The sequence below is a fragment of the Capra hircus genome, chromosome 14, assembly GCF_001704415.2.
Source record: "Capra hircus breed San Clemente chromosome 14, ASM170441v1, whole genome shotgun sequence".
Classification (NCBI taxonomy): Eukaryota; Metazoa; Chordata; class Mammalia; order Artiodactyla; family Bovidae; genus Capra; species Capra hircus.
The window spans coordinates 19813444-19836472 of NC_030821.1; the positions used below are offsets into that span (position 1 = coordinate 19813444).

At 42.2% G+C, this 23029-nt stretch overlaps 1 protein-coding gene and 1 pseudogene across 3 annotated transcripts in view; both read right to left on the reverse strand.

Annotated features, from left to right (window-relative positions):
* The window catches only part of NCALD (neurocalcin delta), a 343524-nt gene extending 340316 nt beyond the window's left edge, over window positions 1-3208 (reverse strand). For both annotated transcript variants that reach the window (XM_018058319.1, XM_018058320.1), the window contains exon 1: window positions 3157-3208. The gene's annotated coding sequence lies outside the window, so the exon portion shown is untranslated. The remainder of the gene's footprint in view (window positions 1-3156) is intronic.
* On the reverse strand, window positions 11455-12435 carry LOC106502849 (annotated as a pseudogene). The gene has a single exon (XR_001919126.1). The product of XR_001919126.1 is annotated as a nuclear ubiquitous casein and cyclin-dependent kinase substrate 1 pseudogene (transcript).

Here is a 23029-nt window from a genome sequence, read left to right on the forward strand (position 1 = left end):
TACTCTTAACCATCACACCATTATACTATAGAAGAATATCTAATGTCACGTTAAAAATCTCAAAATATACTTGTAAAAATGTTTTAAACAAAATTATATCAGGTGTGTGTGTGTGAAAGGTTGCTGCTGTGAGCCAAGTACTACACCAGGATTTGTGACCTCCAGAGGAGAGGATTTTGATCTGGGGTCAGAGACGAGGCTTGACTACTTGGAGCCTTTTGTGTAGCAAAGTTTTATTAAAGTATAACAGAGATAGGGAAAGCTTCTGACACAGATATCGGAAGGGGACAGAGAAAGTGCCCCCTTGCTAGTTTGCAGCAAGGTGTTTTGTCTGTTAGAAAGCTATTAATCAAGTAAGAGAGACACCTCAAGGCTGACAGAGGTTCACCAGGCCCCTCTCCCAAAGTATGCACTTTTGAGATAGGATGGCACAAGGTGTGTCATCCCCCAGCCATAAAACAAATGATAAGAATACTGGTTTGTTGAGCCATTATCAGCCCAAGGTTTGAGAAAAGTTAGTCTTAGGCAGAACCATTCTGAAGAAAGGCAAATTCCAAAGCAAATACACAGCTTCATTAACCTAAGAAAACACATACTGGTTAGCTCAAGGCAGAGCCAGGTGTCGCTGACACAGAATTAAAAGAAGCCTCTTCTAATTCAGTGTAGAGAAGGAAAAGAAGCACCTGCCACTTGCAGTCTCTTTCCTCCTGCCGCCTGGGGGCCTCCCGCCTGTTACCCTCTCATGTGTTAATATATGTCCACACGTATGGCAAAATACCGACTGTTACTGAAATCATATACAATTTTTTAAACTTTTTTCTTTCTTCTATTTTTCTAATTTTATTTGTTTGCCAAGAACACATGTTGTTGGCCTTCTGGTTCCACATCCATGGATTCAACCAACCGCAGATCCACAGAAACCTACCTATCCAAAGAAACCCACTGGTGAAAACCATAGACACAAGAGCCCACTGCACTAGGCAATTTTATACAAGGGACTTGAACATCTATGGATTTTGGAACTAATCTCCCACAGATGCCAAGGGAGACTGTGTTACATTAATGAATTTCAAAATAAAAGAATGCTCTCAGTACCATCACTGAAAGATTCCTGATGGCCACTGCCCTCAGCCTAGAACTGGAAGGGACCCAGTTCTTAGCATGACTGTTTGAACCAACTGGAGTACTTCACATCAGTGTGCCTCCTTCTTTATTGACCATGAGATACAGCTGTTGTTTTTAAATCTTCAAGAAAACTAAATAAAGGATCTTAACCTAACTGATAGTACTTTGTATATATACATATCTCTTTTAACAATAAATATTTTTATGATTTCAACACCTGAAGTTTCAAAGCACTCAACCTGTGCCCAAGTAAAGTCTCTCTGTGCTCGGCCTTCAACCCTGAGCCATCTGAGTTTATCAGTGAGCATATACTTAACTTTAGCAACACAATTTCCAGCTGGTGAGGATACTGTTGCTTCTTATGGGGTCTTCTAGGACCTCTGACTCACTGAAATTTCCTAATGGCCATTGCTTTATGGTACTACACTGATCCTGGGTCTCCTCCATGGTAATTCTCAGCTGAACCCATTTGGGGATTTAAATTGCCTTCAGGAAATGGGCAAACGACATATGACAGAAATCAAACCAGCACCAACCACACAGACTCTGTCCACACCATGTGGAAAGAAAACAATTGTCTGTGGGCCAGTGGGACAGAGGCAATAATTACATTCTGTCAAAGAGCAATCCTCGCTCTGGACATCCCTCACATAGTACTGTGCCCAGGGTTTGCAAAGTGTGTAACAAGCAGGGCGAGCCTGTGCACCTGCAAAGGGTGCTGCAGCAACTTGCATCAAAATCAAGCCCACAAACTCCCTGGCAGCTCTCCCCACCTGGCATTGGTGGCCTCGATTATTCCTGTGGCAGAAAAGCCCCTCGGAGACCTAAGCAGAAGGCTCAAGATTCTACAGCATCAACCAGAATAGCAGATAAATATGTTGAGGGGACGTATCCCTGTGCACTAGTAACCCATTCCACAATTTTCTAACATCCACTTGGGCAGTGTTGCTGAGATCCCCCTGGGCTCCAAAACTGCAACCGAGTGGGCAGAATTCTAAGATACCCCCAAGACTCCATCACCCAGGTTGTATCCACCTGTATAATCCCTCCCCTCAAGCAGGGGTAGAATCTGGAACTGTGATGGGAAGGCCACTTCCTCAATTAGGTTACACTATATGCTTCCCCGGTGGCTTAGACGGTAAAGAATCTGCCTGCAATGCAGGAGACGCATGTTCGACCACTGAGTCAAGAAGATCCCCTGGAGAAGAGAACGGCTACCCACTCCAGTATTCTTGTCTGGAGAATCCTGAAGACAGAGGAGCCTGGTGGGCTACAGTCCTCAGGGTTGCAAACAGTTGGACTTCACTCAGCGACTAACACTTTCACTTCCTTTCATATGACCAGTAGTGACGGGACAGCCACTCCATCCCAGCCAGCTAGAGAGAGGTGAGCTCCTCCTGGCCTGGAAGAAAGCAGACATCTGGGCTGCAAACTGCCTATGGGAGAGACAGCTGGCAGGGAACCTCAGGAGTTCTTGAGAGCTGAGGGTGGTCCCAGCCAAAGGCTAGCAAGCAAAGAGGGATGTCAGTCCTACAGCCTCAAGGAAATGAATCCAGCCAACAACCAGAGACCTGGGAAGACAGCCCTGAGCCTCAGATGACAGCCCCAGCTGCCACTGGATTTCAGCCTGGGATGACCTTGAGCAGGATCCAGCTAGCCTATGCCAGACTCCTGACACCCAGGAACTAAGAGATAATAAACCTGTGTTATTTGAAGTCCAAGCCCCCAGCAATAGAAAACTAATGCAATAACCATCCTGGTGACATTATCAGCATATGTGCTGCTGAGGTTCTTTCTCATACTTCTACTCTCTTCAGAAGGAATGCCTGTCCATAACATTCACCCCTAAGGAACACAGAGAGGGATAATTGATATCTGTTTAATACTGTGGAGTTCATTGAACCTTCACATGCAACCTCACTTGAATTTTTCATCATTAATCTGAAGGAGTACAGGCAGTGATGATTAGAAACAAAGATTCAGGAGCCACGCTGCCTGAATTCGATTCCCTCTTCTCCCCCACTTACTCACCAGATGAGCTCAAGCCAATTCCTTGACTTCTCTGTGTCTCAGTTTCCTCCCCTGTAAAACAACAATATGATAAAAGCCTAGCTCCTATTAAGCACTGGACAAGTGTTTATTATTTTTGTAATCAATGCTGGAATCTAAATACACCACAGAAGCACAACTAACTTCGTTTCCTGCCATACTACATTGCAAGAACTGAAGCCTATGGTTTTAGCAGGTTTTACAACACTGAATGAAAGTCACTCAGTCATGTCCGACTCTCTGCAACTCCATGGACTATACAGTCCATGGAATTCTCCAGGTCAGAATACTGGAGTATTCTGAATGAACTCCAGAATTCCAGAACACTAGAGTGTGTTTTCCTAGAGAAAAGTAACCCATATCAGGGAAAGAACAGATTTCCACCATTTACCTATTGTCCTGAGTAGAATATTAAGGAGGCTGGGGTGGGGAGGATGAACATTGGCGAGAAAGAATGAGCTTTCTGCACCCCCTAGAAAAGACCACAGCTCCAGGGGCAAGCAGGAGTGTGACCAGGTAAAGCAAATCCTGGTTCCAACAGAATTCTGAATTTGAGATGAGACCACAGATGTAAGTGGGTTCATGATGCTATAATTAGACTCACACAGCCCACATCACACACACTCTGGAGCATAGACGGGCTGCCATGTTGACTAGCTGCAACAGGCATTCCTCCCAGGTAAACTCAGTCACAGAAAATCCATTAAAAAAACAGTTGGCAGGGGGTTGGCAATGCCTCCCAAGGGGCTGCCAAATCCATATGTAACAACAGTGGTCTTGCCACTGGGATTGTTCAAGATGAGCTGCTCGAGTATCCACCGTCATAATATGGAGACAGGCCACTTTCTAGTTCAAAGAGTACCCCACCAGGCTGTCCCATAGGTCAGGGCTGCTGTGGACACGAAGGTGCTTTAGCTTGTGGGCACCTCTTTGGTTATACTCTGGAGAAGTTTAAGGGATAAAGGCATATCTTCCCAATGTGTTTTGGTCCCATGATATCACTGACTAAAAGCCTGCTTAGTCATCCCTCATCTTCCTGACTAATTTCTCAATTTAAGTGTTAAAGAACTCTTGTCAGTGTGGAGGGAAAATGTGAGTATATCCTTTTGTGTGTGTGTGTGTAATAAATGCCCCTCTTTTGTCTCTCTCTGTGCACAGCCCTCACCTGAGCAGCCTTCATGCCACAGAGAGACGAGGCCCTTTATTTCTGATACTTTCCCATCACTCCTCTCAGGGCTTCCCAGGCGGTGCTAATGCTAAAGAACCTGCCTGCCAATGCAGGAGATGTAAGAGACACAGGTTCAATCCCTGGCTCGGGAAGATCCCCTGGAGGAGGGCATGGAAATCCACTCCAGTATTCTTGCCTGCAGAATCCCATGGACAGAGGAGCCTGGTGAGTTACAGCCCATGGGTTGCAAATGGGGGTCGCAAAGTGTCAGACAAGACTGAAGCGACTTAGCACGCATTATTCCTCTTCCCACTAAACAATCAGTCATGGACAAAGGAAATGGGAAACTACAAAAAGGAACTTTACCTTATCTCCTAATCACTCAAAGACATATGGATTCATTTCAGAGCGTTTACCTTAATTCACACTGGAAGCTATCCCGAAAGATCCAAAAGGAGGTAGTAAAGCTTCAATGCCTGCAGCTGCGCACAGTTAGCCCACAGCAACTATGTGATCTAGGTTGAAAGGAACAAGCCTAGATGACTCGGCTTTCAAAACACTGTGCAGACCTACCAGCCAAACAAACATCTCACCAGTGGGCCATGGGTGGCTTGGGGCCACTTCTGTAACGACCCTTGACCTAGAGAGTAAGAAGTTCTTTCAGAAGCCAGTCTGATAGGAGGAATGCAGACCCCCAAGCAAAGACAGGAGGAGCTCAAATGAGAAAGCCAAAGCAACTAGAACTGCTCTCTGAAAACTGCCAACCCAGCTGATAGGTGAACTCAGAATTCTCCTCTCGGCGTGGCCTGGAAGTCTAGGGGCAGGCTGCAGGGACACACCAGTCTAAACACAGAGGGCTGCAATCAAGAGCAAATGCCTCCCTGCTGGAACCCAATTACTCTTGAGATTTTGATCAAAGAAAAACATTTCCTCTTTCTAATCAAAAAAAAAAAAAAATCCAATCACTACTATGGTAGAGTGGGTTTCAAGCCATTTAGCTCCTCTAATCAGGGCATTACCCAGTGAGTAGAGGTCTTTTTCCTGGAAGAACTCCCTGCTAAAAGCCCTTTGAGAGCACATTTCGCCCTAGCAGAGCTTGGTCTAGGCCTAACAGTACACACAGTCCTCAGTGAGTGTAGTCTGCGGATTACGCGTGTGGCAACGTGTCAAACTGAGAACTTTTCTCTCAGTTTAGAGATGATAAACCCATGGCAAACTTTTAGTGCCCAATAACTAGTGACAGAATGCAGACTTCTCACCTTCAACAAGAATATCAAAGAGAGAGATGAGAGGGAGACAACTGAGAAAAGAATTTGTGAGAAGGATTTATTTGGAGAGAGCTACACTTTTAACCCCTGGGAAAGAGGTGAAGGCCAGCTAGTTCCACTTCAAGCCTGGTGAAGGGCAGTTTACTCCTGCATTGCAGAAGTCACCTTGGATTGAAAATCCTACAAGGTGGGAAGCAGACTTGAGTGGCCAACCTGAGTTCAAGGACGTATTGGAATCAGATGGGCCTGCACTCCCAGAGCTCATCAGTGCAAAGAACGCTTGCATATTTCCAGTGATAAAGTGGACATGGGGCTGTGTGAGGGCTGGTGTGAGGTCACGTGAGGGCCTTCTAGTAGGGTCTCTTAGATGCTTGATGAAAGCTAGAGGTGACTCTAGATTCCTTGGGATGAAGAGGGAGTAAATGAAGAACCAAAGAAGAGACAGTGCATCGTCTGCATAAACAGAACTACACTGGGGAAAGGGCCTCAGTGATTAGAGCCGCAAACAGGGGTTGGGGTGGGAGTGTGGGGCTGGGGAAGTGGGTAGTCTCTGAAAAGCCTATAAAATACCCAGGAGGAAAAATGTTAGCCTTAAATTCCTGCCAGGTCCAGAGGCTATAAAGCCGTGTGACAGCAATGACACCAAGTTAAAACTTTCTGGCTCCCTTTATCTTTCCATTCTGACAAGGAGGATTCAACCAGCCACTGGGATGGGAGGAAAAAGGAAACACACGTGATGGGACCAAGCACACCCCTTCTCTGCGAGTGCCAGGAGAGGACCCCCCGCAGCAAAGTGCCCTGCCAACGAAAAGATCCCCTGAGACTTATCTTAGATTTACTAGATTTCATCAAGGTATTAAAAGTGAAGTATAAACTCACCTCCCACACAAGGAAGTCATTTTGGTCACACCTGCTTATTCTTGTTTAAACTTTTCATCACATAATGATGGGTATCTAACTGGATTTCTCAATTAGCATATGGCCCATGTGAGTCCTTTACTCACTTCCATTTGAGGATAATATTTTTCTGAAGTTTAAGTTTCGGAATCACTGCAGATGGTGACCGCAGCCATGAAATTAAAAGATGCTTACTCCTTGGAAGAAAAGTTATGACCAACCTAGATAGCATATTCAAAAGCAGAGACATTACTTTGCCGACTAAGGTCCGTCTAGTCGAGGCTATGGTTTTTCGTGTGGTCATGCACAGATGGGAGAGTTGGACTGTGAAGAAAGCTGAGCACTGAAGAATTGATGCTTTTGAACTGTGGTGTTGGAGAAGACTCTTGAGAGTCCCTTGGACTGCAAGGAGATCCAACCAGTCCATTCTGAAGGAGATCAACCCTAGGATTTCTTTGGAAGGAATGATGCTAAAGCTGAAACTCCAGTACTTTGTCCACCTCATGTGAAGAGTTGACTCATTGGAAAAGACTTTGATGCTGGGAGGGATTGGGGGCAGGAGGAGAAGGGGACGAAAGAGGATGAGATGGCTGGATGGCATCACTGACTCAATCGACATGAGTCTGGGTGAACTCCGGGAGTTGGTGATGGACAGGGAGGCCTGGCGTGCTGCAATTCATGGGGTCGCAAAGAGTCGGACACAACTGAGCGACTGAACTGAACTGAACTTAACTGAAGCTTCAGAAAATCTTCTCTAATGAGAAAGAATTTAGAGGGTTTGGTGGGCTTGTTTGGTTGGTGGGTTTAGTTTTATTTTTTGATGTTCTTCCTGCTGCTTCCTATATTTCTAATTGTTCCCATAGAGTTTATAGTTATCTTGTCCTTAATCTAGCAGCAAGTATCTGTACTATTGATTCACCATTACTAGGTTGTCATAGATTGAAAATCTGGGTGTGAGCAAATTGCTGTAAAAATAATTAAAGTCTGAGGATTGGAGGCTTGGACAAGGAAAAGCCAAAGAAATGGCGACAATTAAGTAACCTGAACTTGGAATTAAAATGTAAAAGTCAAAATGTCAGGAGTTTAGCAAGCAGCTGTTCTCTCCATTTCTATCACAGATAGAATTTTTTTTAATAAAAAAATGCAGCTACCTACGTTGTACTAAATCAGGTTGGAGGCAGAAGGAGAGGTTAGAAGGGGAATGCTTTGTAGCTGCTCATTTTCTTTGCTTCCTTGTCCCTTTCTGAAAAGCCAAGCCAGAAAGACGACACCTGGCTGCTACTCCTAAACTCTAGGACTTTGGCTGCATCACTGCTCGGAGGAAAGCTGACTCTATCATTGGTGCAAGGACTCCAATTTGCTCAAATGACTGATGGCAAAATACTATCAGAATCTCTGAGTTAACACTCAGAAGTATGATAAAATCTCAATATATTTTCAGTTACTTGCCATCAGCTATGGCCTTAAGCAGAACATGTTAAAACAACATATGAAAAATTGCTATGTGAGTCATTTTAAAGTAATTCTTTTTTTAAGGAATTTAAGTCTAATTAAGTCTGATAAAATACTAGAAGAGAGAGAGAAGAGGAGTTTGGGGAGATAGCTGAAGAGTCTGTAGAGTTTTTATTTACAACTCTAAATAATGAATAAAGTGACCCAAAAAAAAGGAGTTAATCCTTGCTAGGGAATTTGAGGACTCAGAGAAGTGGGTTCAGGAAGAGAAGAACATTTGGGAAACTGCTCTCCTGGGCTGAGGAAAAAGCTTAGCATAACTTCTACAGGCATGGGAAGGAAAGGACCACACCTCATCCCACAAATGGAGTTGGCAGGGAGAAGAGGGATGGTTGACATATTGAACACGTTTCTATAAGTTAGAAAGAATTTTTGTGACCAATCAGAAGGGACTCCGAACGGCACCCAAAGAGTTGTATAGGGGAAACTTGAGAAGGATTCCTTCAACATTTGGAGAGGATCTTTACTATCAAGTGCATAGCCTTGGAGCAAGTCTATATGAGTTGGATTGTAGCAATGTCAGTTAGTAGCTGCGTGAGTCTAGGCAAGTTACTGGTCTTCTCAAGCCTTCAGTTTTGATACTAGTAAAACAAGGATGCTAACAGAATCTACTAGGTAAGGTGCTGTGAGATGTCAGTGTATTAGTACATGAGAAATGCTTAGAACAAGGAAGGCTTTGAACAGAGAGGGTACACTGAAATACACAGGTTTCAGGAGACAATAGCTCTACCAAAAAGTGGATGAAGAAAACGGAGGAGAAAACCAAGGCTCACAAAGGTTAGCAACTGTTTAAAATCAAACTTAAGTCTCTGTTCCTAAACTCAGGGCTTTCCACCATAATGCACTGCTGCCGTGAAACCAAGGTTGTTGCTGTGGTTTAGCCGCTCAGTCGTGTCCGACTCTTTGAGACCCCATGGTCTGCAGCATGTGAGGCTTCCGTGTCCTTCACTATCTCCTGGAGTCTACCCAAACTCATGTCCATTGAGTCAGTGATGCCATCCAGCCATCTCATCCTCTGTTATCTCCTTCTCCTCCTGACCTCAATCTTTCCCAGCATCAGGGTCTTTTCCAGTGAGTTGGCTCTTTGCATCAGGTGGCCAAAGTATTGGAGCTTCAGCTTCAACATCTGTCCTTCCAATGAATAGTCAGGATTGATTTCCTATAGGATTGACTGGTTTGATCTCCTGGCTCTCCAAAGGACTCTCAAGAGTCTTCTCCAGCACTACAGTCTGAAAGCACCAGTTCTTTGGTGCTCTACCTTCTTTATTGTCCAGCACCATAACTGAAAGGGACCAAGTCTAGCTTCACCTCCTTCTGCCTCTATGGGCTATACTCTGAGGGAAGGTCATTGAGTAATGACCAAATGATGAGTACTGTCTCATTCAAAGGCATCTTGAAAGAAAACATAGTGATTCTAGTCCACTGACCCTGGAGACAGAAAGTCTTGGCTCAAATCTTAGCTCAATTTCTACAGTAGCCCTGTGACCCTGAAAAAGCACTTTAACCTCACTGAAACATAGCCTAGGAGTATTATGTGCCCACCTGAGTGAGTATATGTGAGAATAACATTAAAAATTCTTACATTTTATTCTTTGTTACATAACTGAGTTATATGTAATGCTTTACAAATAAAATGTGATTTGTGTAGAAAAATAAAAGCACTGATACATGGTAAACCTTCAGATTTTACCTGTGCTTGTCATCATCATCAACAACAGGGCTCAGCTATCCAACTGATACTTGAATTTCCTCTACACCACTGACTTTTCAATTTCCTCTCATCAAAACTCACGGAGGGAAAAAAAATACTAGCCACATGTGGTACTGAGCCCTTGAAATGTGGCTAATGCAACTGAGGAATTGAAGGTTGACTTTTATTTTATTTTAATTAAGTTAAATTAAAAGTCACATGTGGAAAGTAGCCACTCTACTAGTGTATATCTAGAACTTATCACGGTACATCTTTATGACTTTACTGTAAATAAAATGATAATAAAAGGTGCCATTACTTGAACATTTATCGGGGGTCGGACATTAGTCTAAGCCCTTTCTATAGGCATTATGTGATTTACTTCTCAGACAATTCAACCTGGGAAGTACCATTATTATGTCCTGTTTTCGACTGAAGAAACTGAGATCACAGCTAGTACGTCATGAAGTTGAGGTTCAAACCCAGGTCTGCCCCCAGAGCACAGAGCTGAGCTGTATTCCTTCCCACAACAATATCCACTGGCAATGTGTGTGTGTGTCTGTTTTTACTTTCAGTGGGTAGGAAAAAGAGCTGTATGAAAGACTTGAGAATAAACGACTCTTTCTCTATCCTTTAAAAAATATCCTCTACTTAGTGCCCCAGACTGGCCTCTAAAAGAAGGATAATTCTGCATGAGGACTCTTCCAGTTCTAAAAACAAATGTCTCTGTGGCCCATCTGAAGCTATGATACTATTTTTACACTTACTTTAGGTTTTTTTTCTTGCCTGCTTCTGAGAGGATTTGAGGGAGATTATAGATTAAGACATCTGAAGATCATAAAAAGCAGAGATCCTTTGGAAAAAAATTAATGGGTTAAAGATTTTAAGCACCTGATTTCTGAGACAGAGGACTGACAAAAGCTTTCCAGCTAAGGCAATTAATTTATATTATTATTAACAACTACTTAATAAAAATGTGGAGGCATTAGGTTATGCACAGGATGTGTTGTTCTTTGTTTTTTTCCAGACAATGAAATCAATCAAATTGGAGTATGGTTTTCATTAAAGACACGGGTTGCTCATGTAATTTTCATCTCTCTTTCAAACAAACAAAAAAAAATAGTTAATACTGCAGGAAAATATAACTCAGTGAAGGCAGTTCTCTGAGAAGAGAAGCTACATAGCTCAGGAGCTCATTGTTTGAGAGTGTGAGTGTCCTTCTGCCCATGTCTGTCTGCACTAATTCAGACATGGCTTGCCTGCCGGGTCCTCTCTGAATGGCCTCTTCTGTCCATTGTTGCTGATAACCACTCCAAACTGGACTAGGGGTTAATAGGCCCCTCCACTACCATAAAGGATGAGAAATGTGGCCACTTGGCTCTACAAGTATGTTCTTTCATGTCAACGTGGGAAATCTTTATCAATTTAGAACTGCCCGTTGTCACTTACTTGCAGTTGAACTGAATTTTTTTTTTTTTTTAATTTAACATGGCTTTCATTGGGAAAGAGGGGGAGGGGGAAGAGGGGGTCATGACGAAGAGACCAATAGACAAAAAAGGTAAATTAAACATACAATGCTTTTCTTTAAAAAAAGAAGAAAAAGAAGAAAATGTTATTTTCAACAAAAGGGAAAAAAAAGCATTGAAAGCCCATGAGTCAAGCCATAGCCAAAACCATATTCTATCTTAAGTAGCTTTTCTTTTTTTTTTCTTCTTTTTTCTTCTTTTTTTCTCTCTCTTTTTTTTTTTTTTGTTTTTGTTTTTTAAATAAAATCTCTCCCCAGACCATCATCACTTTTAATCTTCCCCAGACTGGGCTTCATCTTCAGACCCTTCATCCCCAGATTTCTCAGGTGGAGGGCTTGAAGACGTTTTCTTTTCCAGAGGGCTTTCTGGTTCCTCATCTTCTTCTTTGGGAGGAGGAGTCTTTTCCTTTGATGCCTTTGAAGCTGTGGGGCGACCCACTTTCCCCTTGCCTTTCACAGGACTTGGCGTCACTGTGGCCTTTAGCCTGGGCTTCGGCATTTTCTTTTCTTTTCTCTCAGGCTTCGACTTCTTAACCATCTTTTTGTTTTTCTTTTTTGAACTGCCATAGTCACTATCATCATTGTCTTCTACTAGGAAATCCTCATCACTGCCGGAATTCTCCTGGAACGGCGCCTCGTCCTCCTCCTCTTGCTCCTCCTCGCTGCCCGCATCGCCCATGAGCATCTCCCTCTGCTTGGAGGCTGCCTTAGAGGCCGCCTGCCGTTGCTGGCGCACGCTCTTATGGTCTTCCTTCTCGTCTTCACTGTCCTCTGCTGAATGAGAATCATCCTTCTTAGTCTTCACATCTTTTTCTTCTGAGTCCTCACTATCTTCCTGTGAATTCTTTCCAGACCGCCTCTTATTTTTAGCTTCTCGGGGAGATGATCGGATTTTCTTAGCTGGAGGGCCTGAATCTCTTCCATAATCTTCATCAGCATCATCGGATTCCTGAAATTGTGAATAATCAACGACCTTCCTATTTCTGACAGGCCGAGACATTTTCGCTGTCGAAACAGGACCGAGTCGAGGAGCCAAAGACCAGGACCCCCCCCACCCCGCGCGCTCGGCGCCCCACCCCCCCCAACTTCGGCCGAGGAGGCCGCTGCCGCCAGCCCCGAGCTGCTGGCTTCTCAGACTCCGCCGCTCCCTGGTTCAGGGCCCCTTAATCAGACGAGCCCCCCGCTCCCCAGTCTCTTCAAAATGGATCTGAACTGAATTTTTGAGTGCGTGTATGTGTAAAGGTTTAAGTGTATTGAATTTGTGGTTTTGTCTCATTATTTGAAGAAGAAAAATAATCATAATAATCACACACAAACACTAATTTGAAACAATAACATCTATGGGGATTTTCTAAAGAGTGATGATTTGTCTTTATCAGATCAAACAGTTAGAGAGGTTGGTTGTCTCTTACCCCTCAGCTCACAGCTGCCTCTAACCCACTTTTTCCTTCCTATTTTCCTTGAGCTGGTCATAGAGAATTAAGTTAAAGAGGATAAGGAAATGCAAAGCCTAAAAAAAAAATAAAAATAAAGAAATGCAAAGCCTTTGACAGCCTCACTGTACTCTCAATTCCATAGAGAAGTAAAAGAAAAACTTCATCTATAATTTTTGTTGTGAGGTGCTTTATATGCCTAAATTTAATTGTCATGAGTCTCTCAGTGGTAGGGATGATCCACATTAGAAATTAAAAGTGCAGGTAAATCACCCAAGATTTCACAGCCTATATGTGTCGCAGGTAGTATCAAAACCAAGATGGTCCATCCCCAATATGGTCAAAGTCTTTAAACTGTTAGTCCCTGACAGAAGGGACCCTGACTACACTGAACATCTGTGTACTGGCCCCAGCACATAGCAGCATTCAACCAACACTGGCAGACTGACCAGCTGAGTGTTCCTTACCCCTGCTTCTTTTTGGTTATACCACAGCTGCGCTCTAAATTGGTAACTTGAAAGGAATAGAAATTCCAAAAAATCTTCCAATTATTGCTAAACCATCACTTCCTCCTTTCAAGAGTCTTCTTTATTTTAAGGATAAAGGGATCCATCAATCTATTCATTCTTCTATACTACTTTTATCCAGTCAACAAATATTTCAGTGCAATGTAAGCAACCGTGGGAATATACATGCTAAGAACTATGTCTCTAGGTTATATAAAAGTGGCCGAATTGCTGTTCTTCCATAAACAGGACTGAGTTTCAAAAAATTAATGAATGTTAACAAGAGTGGAAATTGATTAAGACCTAGATGTTGCAATCATACACTACCTATTTGTTTTTAATTAACAGACTTTTTCAGAGTAGCTTTCGGTTTACTGAAAAATTGTACAAAATTCCCATATACATCTCTCCTACTCTACTCCACTCAATAAATTCCCCTATTATTAAATCCAGTGTTAATGTTGTGCATTTGTTACAATTGATGAGTCAATACTGATAAATTATTTTTAACTAAAGCTCATGGTTTACATTAGGGTTCACTGTCTGTTATACATTCTATGGATTTTGACAAATGTATAATGATATACATCCAGCACCACAGTAACAAACAGAACAGTTTCACTGCCCAGAAAATCCTCTGTGCTCCACCTATTCACCCTTCCCTCTATCCTAACCCCTGAAAATCACTGACCATTTTATTGTCTCCATAGTTGGGAGACAAGTTTTCCAGAGCATCATATAGTTGGTATCACACAGTAGATGGCTCTTTCAGATTAGCTTCTTCCACTTAGGAATACGCATTTATTGTTGAGTACTATTCCATTGTATAAATGTACCAGTTTATCCATTCACCTACTGAAGAACATCTTGGTTACTTTCAAGTTTGGACAGCTATAAAATATAGCTGCTATAAACATTTGGAGGGACATATGTTTCTAATTTATTTGGATAAATAACAAGGAACGTGATTGTTGGGTTGTATGGTAAGAATGTGTTAAACCTGCCAAACTGTCTTCCCAAATACCTGTACCATTTTGCATTCCCAAGAGCAATGAACAGGAAGTGCTACTGGCTCATATTCGTACCAACATTTGATACTGTTAGGGTTTTGGATTTTAGGTGTGTAGTGGTATCTCATTGTGTTTTCGCTTGCGATCTCTAACGGCATATGAGGTTGAACATACTTTCCAAAGTTTACTGTCATCTGTATCTCTTTTTGGTTGAAGTCTCTGTTAGCTCTTCTGTCCATTTTTTACTTCTTTGTTTTCTTATTGTTGAGTTTTAAGAACTTACAATCATTTTTCACTGTTATAAAAACATAGAGCCTTGCTCTCTGCTCTGTAATTTTCTTCTTGATTTTGTCAACCAGATCCTGGAGCTCAACTGCTGCTTTTCCAATGTCACCAAGTTCTATGTCAACATCAGAGTTAAAACTCTTATTCAGTGCCCTGTACTCCACAGGGCTACAGGGACAGGACAACTGGAAGAAATAAGGGAATCATCTCAACAACGCCTTGAACAGTCTCAGCCCATGACCAAGCCGTCAGAACAAAGAAGTCAAAAACCACAATGCACCATGCAAAATCCAAACTGCAGTGCATTAGGTTAACATAATGCCCCATTATTTCAGTATTTTTAAAACATGAGACATCCTGAAGGTATTATTACTCTAGTGAGTTCATTCCAAACACTAATGAGCTATGTCAAAAAAGAAATTTCAACAAAAATTTAAATAAAGAAGGTCTTCAAAAGGGTAGAAGAACAAACTTTCTAACTTGCCACAGAGAATTAATATCTACCAGAATTTTTCTGTCTAGAAAGTAACCAAATTTAATGTTCTTTGGATTTTTATCAGCAGCAAGGTAAACAGGAAGAATCACTCAGAAGCACTTTCATGAAGTTATACAAAGAAACAAGTCTCAAGCATTTCATGGTTGGCAGCTTAAGATAATTTTTCATATTTTCAAGGGAAAAATTTCTTAGTTCTTTTGACATGTTGATAATGTACCACAGATCTCAGTAATTACAGCAGATAAACCCTGATGAAGCAGTTGAGAATATTATAGCCTAAGAATATCAGGACAGAAAAGGAAAAACACTCCCACTGGGTTGTGCCCTTTCTCTCTAATGCATTTGGACCTAAAAAATTTACAGATTACAGACCTCTATTCACAGGCTCTCTCTTGATTGCCTAAGGATCAGGCCCACCTGCCAGGACAACCTTCTGAATTCAGCCCTGAAGACATTTACCTTTCTTTCATCCAGCACTCTGGGAGAAGGCCATGGCACCCCACTCCAGTACTCTTGCCTGGAAAATCCCATGGGCGGAGGGGCCTGGTAGGCTGCAGTCCATGGGGTCGCTAAGAGTCGGACACAACTGAGCGACTTCACTTTCACTTTTCACTTTCATGCACTGGAGAAGGAAATGGCAACCCACTCCAGTGTTCTTGCCTGGAGAATCCCAGGGATGGGGAGCCTGGTGGGCTGCCCTCTATGGGGTCGCACAGAGTCGGACACGACTGAAGTGATTTAACAGCAGCAGCAGCAACATCGAGTGCTCTGCTGTCTCTAAACGTTCTCATTTGGCACTGCCTCAGAAGGTAAGGACAGCTTAAAGTAGTTAAATCCACATATAATTCAGGAAGTTTATTTTACCTAAAAGCTTCTGCCTCTGGCCTCACTTGCTAACAAGTTCCAAAACGAACAAAGCTGAATCGGACCTCTCTGTTTTACCACATTTGGAACTGGACAGGTGCCAGCAAGCTTTCCTAATAAAGGGCTAGGTAGTTACTCTTTTAGGTTTCGCAGGCCATGCAGTCCCCGTTGCTATTACTCAGTTCTGAAGCAGCGCCACAAAGGCAGCCGCGGACAAGCTGAAAAGGAGTCCATGTGGCTGCGGACTTTATTTCAATAAAACTCTATCCATGGACACTGAAATTCGAATGTAATATAGTTTTCACATGTCATGAAATATTACGCGTCTTTTGATTTCTAAATGTAAAAACCATTCTCAGCTCAAAGGTTACACAAAAACAAGCATCAGGCCAGATTTAACTCACAAGTCATAATTTGCCTCAAAAGAAATCTCAAAAAATGTGATAGTCACAAAACAAGCAGGAGCCAGGTCCTTATATTAGAACAACCTGAGGAATCCTATGAGGAGACAAGCTTCCCAATGACAATAGAAAGAACAATATGCCTCAGAAATTTGGGGTATGTATATTTAAAAAGTCATCAAATATGCTATAATCTCATTTCATATGTGCTACAAAATTCAAGAAATCTTAAAAATTTAAAGAAATCTTGATTTCTTTAAAATCTAATTTACAACATCCTCCTTATTTAAAAGTTGGTAAAATATTAAGTATTTAAATACTAATAAGAAACATTAATTTTTTAATATTGATTTTAAATCTTAAACACTCAAAACTGGGATATTTAAACATATTATCTCCACCCTTAACTGGCTATTTAAAGCAGCATATTAAAAGAGAAATATGAAGAGAGTGCTACACTGCTTGACCTCTTACTCTACACCAGGCACTAGATTAACTATTTTCCATATGTAATTCATTTAATCTTCACAGAAACTCTAGAGGTTGATCACTGTTATCCCCATTTTATAGTGGGGGAAACAGGCACAAAATTAATAAACAGTGGAGCCAGGATCCAAACCTAGGCAGTCTAACTCTGAAGCTGGCATCATAAAACACCTGGAAATACTAACACATGTCAGGTTGGTTAGATGTTATTTCTCTTTGATTCAGTAATATCTTAGGGTTTAAATGGCCTCTCATTCTTTTAGGCATTTATGTTTTACTTTCACTGATACATAAATGCGTATATTTAAAGGCCCTTCAATTATAAAGCCATGGATTCACCAATTAAGAAAAAATATAGATAAGGACTCCACCCAAGCATTCACAGAAGTTTAACTATCTATTCACATAAAAAACTGTATTCTTCCAAGTTCTATAAGTATGCAATTATTACACAAATTGAGATTCTTTAACATCTTGCTTTCAAAGATATTAGAACATGGTAACTATCATTTTCTCACCCACCCTTATGGCATCTCCTATAGATAATGAGCTAATACATCTCTCTTTCAGTCATTCCTTTAAACATTCATTCAGAAATACTTCCACTGAACATGCTTACTACATGCAAGGCATTGTCCCAGGGAACAGAAATGTTTAATGGCTAACTTTATGTGTCAATTTGGTCAAGGCACAGCACTCATATATTTGGTCAGACATCAGTCTAGAGGTCACTGTGAAGGCATTTTTAGATGAGATTAACATTTCAATCAATAGACTTTAAGTAAAGCAGATTCCAAAGAATAGCAAGAAAAGATAAGAAAGCCTTCTTCAGTGATCAATGCAAAGAAATAGAGGAAAACAACAGAATGGGAAAGACTAGAGATCTCTTCAAGAAAATTAGAGATACCAAGGGAACATCTCATGCAAAGATGGGCTCGATAAAGGACAGAAATGGTATGGACCTAACAGAAGCAGAAGATATTAAGAAGAGGTGGCAAGAATACACAGAAGAACTGTACAAAAAAGATCTTCACGACCCAGATAATCATGATGATGTGATCACTAATCTAGAGCCAGACATCTTGGAATGTGAAGTCAAGCGGGCCTTAGAAAGCATCACTAAGAACAAAGCTAGTGGAGGTGATGGAATTCCAGTTGAGCTGTTTCAAATTCTGAAAGATGATGCTGTGAAAGTGCTGGACTCAATATGCCAGCAAGTTTAGAAAACTCAGCAGTGGCCACAGGACTGGAAAAGGTCAGTTTTCATTCCAATTCCAAAGAAAGGCAATGCCAAAGAATGCTCAAACTACCACACAATTGCACTCATCTCACATGCTAGTAAAGTGATACTCAAAATTCTCCAAGCCAGACTTCAGCAATACGTGAACCGTGAACTCCCTGATGTTCAAGCTGGTTTTAGAAAAGGCAGAGGAATCAGAGATCAAATTGCCAACATCCGCTGGATCATCAAAAAAGCAACAGAGTTCCAGAAAGACATCTATTTCTACTTTATTGACTATGCCAACGCCTTTGACTGTGTGGATCACAATAAACTGTGGAAAATTCTTCAAGAGATGGGAATACCAGACCACCTAACCTGCGTCTTGAGAAATCTGTATGCAGGTCAGGAAGGAATAGTTAGAACTGGACATGGAACAACAGACTGGTTCCAAATAGGAAAAGGAGTATGTAAAGGCTCTATATTGTCACCCTGCTTATTTAACTTCTATGCAGAGTACATCATGAGAAACGCTGGGCTGGAAGAAGCACAAGCTGGGACCAAGATTGCCGGGAGAAATATCAATAACCTCAGATATGCAGATGACACCACCCTTATGGCAGAAAGTGAAGAGGAGCTAAAAAGCCTCTTGATGAAAGTGAAAGAGGAGAGTGAAAAAGTTGGCTTAAAGCTCAACATTCAGAAAACTAAGATCATGGCATCTGGTCCCATCACTTCATGGGAAATAGATGGGGAAACAGTAGAAACAGTGTCAGACTTTATTTTTTGGGGCTCCAGAATCACTGCAGATGGTGATTGCAGCCATGAAATTCAAAGACGCTTACTCCTTGGAAGAAAAGTTATGACCAACTTAGATAATATATTCAAAAGCAGAGACATTACTTTGCCAACTAAGGTCCGTCTAGTTAAGGCTATGGTTTTTCCTCTGATCATGCATGGATGTGAGAGTTGGACTGTGAAGAAGGCTGAGCGCCGAAGAATTGATGCGTTTGAACTGTGGTGTTGGAGAAGACTCTTGAGGGTCCCCTGGACTGCAAGGAGATCCAACCAGTCCATTCTGAAGGAGATCAACCCTGGGATTTCTTTGGAAGGAATGATGCTAAAGCTGAAGCTCCAGTACTTTGGACACCTCATGCGAAGAGTTGACTCATTGGAAAAGACTCTGATGCTGGAGAGACTGGGGGCAGGAGGAGAAGGGGACGACCGAGGATGAGATGGCTGGATGGCATCATGGACTTGGTGGATGTGGGTCTGGGTGAACTCTGGGAGATAGTGATGGACAGGGAGGCCTGGTGTGCTGTGATTCACGGGGTCGCAAAGAGTCGGACACGACTGAGCGACTGAACTGAACTGAAAGCAGATTACCCTCCTTTGAGGGTGTGTTTCATCTCATAAGTTGAAGGCCTTAAGAGAAACAAATAGAGATCCTCTCAGAAAGAGGAAGCATTCTGCTTCCAAGACTGCCTTTGGACTCCAACTGCAATACCAACATTGCTATGGGTCTTAGTCTGCCAAGCAGCCATGCAAATTTCCAGACTTGCCAGCTCCACAAATTGAGCTGGTTCCATAAAATAAATCAAGCTCAACAGATAGTAGATAGATGCTAGACTGATAGCTATATATATATATGAATGTGTATCTATACCTATCTAGCTATACAGCATGTATAAATGCATATGTATATAAACATCCTATTGGTTCTATTTCTCTGGAGAACCCTGGTTAATACACATCCCCTTATATCCATTAAACTGGGAGTGGGGGGCGGGGAGGCGGAAACGAAAGTTCACCGAGAGTTGATGATCTGTGACAAAGGGAGCCCTCCCACGCTGCTGGTGGGAGTATAAACTGTATGACCACAGTGGGGTACAGCCAGCTGCATCTAGCAAAGATACAGGTGCCCTCATCCTATGACCCAGCCCCAGAAGAACAGCCATGTAGCCTCGCCACCTAGGCTCCCTGGGAATCACCTCTTAGTTGACTAAAATAACTGTCAAGTTTATAAAGAAAAACTGTACTTAGTGTGATAGTTTCGAAACTATCTCAAATCATTCAAGAGAAATCTAAGTCACATTCATCCACAAGAAGCTGAAAAAGCCAATGGAACCATGTCTAACGCTTTTGGACCCCACACCTTTTACAGACAGTAGAAGCAGCTTCTCACACTCACCAGGCATCTACAAATGGCCTGTTGTTCCCATACCCCAAGGTGAAAAGCCTGTATTAATGACAGGAAGAGAAAGCCCTGGAGCAGTGTCTGCATATAACAAGTGCTTGCTAAACATTAGCCATTATTAAGGATATAAAAATACACATTTACTTGTTCTCCTTTAAGTGACTTGCTAAACAAAATGCCTGCCTTCTCCCTGGCACTTCTACTCTGTATCTGCATGCTCAGTCACTTCAGTCATGTTAACTCTTTGTGACCCTATAGACTGTAGCCCACCGGGCTCCTCTGTCCATGGGATTCTCCAGGCAAGAATATTGGAGTGGGCTGTCATGCCCTCCTCCAGGGAAGTCCCCCAACTCAGGGATCAAACCCATGTCTCCTGTATCTCCTGCATTGTAGGTGGATCCTTTTCCATTAGCGCCACCTGGGAAGCCCTACTCTGTATGTGGCAGTACCAAATAAGCCCTGCAGATAGAATCATCCCTTTCTGTTGAATAATCAGTTTACTAGAGGCAGACTTTATTTTGGGGAGCTCCAAAATCACTGCAGATGGTGACTGTAACCATGAAATTAAAAGATGCTTACTCCTTGGAAGGAAAGTTATGAGCAACCTAGACAGCTTATTAAAAAGCAGAGACCTTGCCAACAAAGGTCCATCTAGTCAAAGCTATGGTTTTTCCGGTAGTCATGTATGGATGTGAGAGTTGGACTATAAAGAAAGCTGATGCTTTTGAACTGTGGTGTTGGAGAAGACTCTTGAGAGTCCCTTGGACTGCAAGGAGATCCAACCAGTCCATCCTAAAGGAGATCAGTCCTGGATGTTCACTGGAAGGACTGATGCTGAAGCTGAAACTCCAAAACTTTGGCCACCTGATGCGAAAAGCTGACTCATTTGAAAAGACCCTGATGCTGGGAAAGAGTGAAGGCGGGAGGAGAAGGGGACAACAGAAGATGAGATGGTTGGATGGCAGCACCGACTCAGTGGACATGAGTTTGAGTAAACTCCGGGAGTTGGTGATGGACAGGGAGGCCTGGCGTGCTGCAATCCATGGGGTAGCGAAGAGTTGGACTGAACTGAACTGAAGATGTGGCTGGATTGATTCTCTCTTCAGCAAATTAATGAAGAGCAGGAAATGATTAGTCATCTGTCAGTCAGCTGGTGTGAACTACACCACCTTACTCTTAAACACACAACACACCATTGTCTGAAATTTCACAATGAATAGCTGATAGAACAAAAGTAAACTTAAATCTAATCTCTCTCACCTTTCTGCTGCTCTTTTTTTAAATTTCTGGATAGATCTTGGTAAACCATACTCTTATTAGAACCTCATTTTCCCCGCCTCCTGTTGCTGTAGAATAAAACAGAGCCCCTGAGCACATGGGAGGCACAAGACAAACACTTAGATCTGAGTTTAATTATATCCTTAGTTATCTTTTAGATACAGATTTGTATGAAGAACATATATTTGGGGGAGTAACTCAGTACTCTTCTAGGAACTCAGTATGCCAGATACATTTTTAAAGCCTTAACATTCTGTATACTTTTTAAGCACTTACACTTCTCAGAAATTATCCAAAAGGGAAAATAACATCATAAGACATATGAAAAGATGTAATTATGCTGTTCATTTTCTGAAATTTTTACAAAGAATTTGTGTCACTCCCCTAGTAAGAACAGTGGGGTTTATGCTTGTTTTTGTTTTAAGAGGATGAGCTTTGGGATGAAATAGCCCTGAGTCAGAACTCAGAAACTGCCCCCTTAATAGTTACATGACTTTCAGGAAGTCACCTAGCTTCTCGAGTGTCAGCCTGGAGATCTGTGAAAATAGGGATAAAGTACACCTCCCTCAAAGAGGATTTTGCATCAGTCCAGAGAGATAAAGTTCATTATAGAGCCTCGCACACCTACATTTCACTATCAATAAATGCAGTAAATGTACTTTTGAAAGAAGGGATGGATGAGTGAGTGAATAACTGAACAAACAATCCCAGAGGCTCTATGTGGGGCTGGTCAGTGCTAGTGAGAAGAACAGATCAATAAGGAATAGTGAAAACCATAAAAACTCTAAATCGACACCATCAGAGTTATCAGTGCATCTTGTCTTGAAAATATTCACCAGTGAGCATGAGCCTGACTACTTACATTTCAGGGCAACCTCAGCAGGTCAAACCGAAGACCAAACCCAGGTTTCCTTGAGATCTGACCATCTGGGTAACCAGCTTCTAAGATGGCCCCCATCTCCTCATATTCCTGCCTCTGTGCAATTCTCTCCCACATTAGTCCAGGGCTGCCTCTGTGACCACTAGGATATGCAGAAGCGATGCTACCTCCCTTCTGAGGTTAGATTATGAAGGACTGCAGCTTCCGTCTGGGCCTGTCTTCTCTTGGATTCATTCTGGGGGAAGCCATGTCATAAGCAGCCCTATGAAGAGACTCATCAGGGAAGGAACCGAAGCCTCCTATCTGTAGCCATGTAAATGAGCTTAGAAGTGGGTCCTCTAACCCCCCTCAAGACTTCAGCCCCACCCAACAGTATAACAACCTCATGAGAGATTCTGAGCCAGAACCACCCAACTAAACCACTCCTGGATTCTTGACCTCAGAAACTGTGTAAGATAAGTATTTGTTGTATGAAGCTTCTAACTTCTGGGGTAATTTGTTACACAGCAATAGATAACTAATACACCAGTACAAGTAGAACAAGTCTTCAGACTTCAGTATTATTATTGGACCCATTTTACAGATAATGACACTGAGGTACAATGAGGTCAAATGACCTTCCTAATGGCTACCCAACTAAGAAGGGTAAAATCAGGACTTGAACATAACTTTGCCTGAGTCCAGAGCCAGTGCTTTTTAACCAACCACCACACTATATATATTCTTCCACCTCCTCCTTC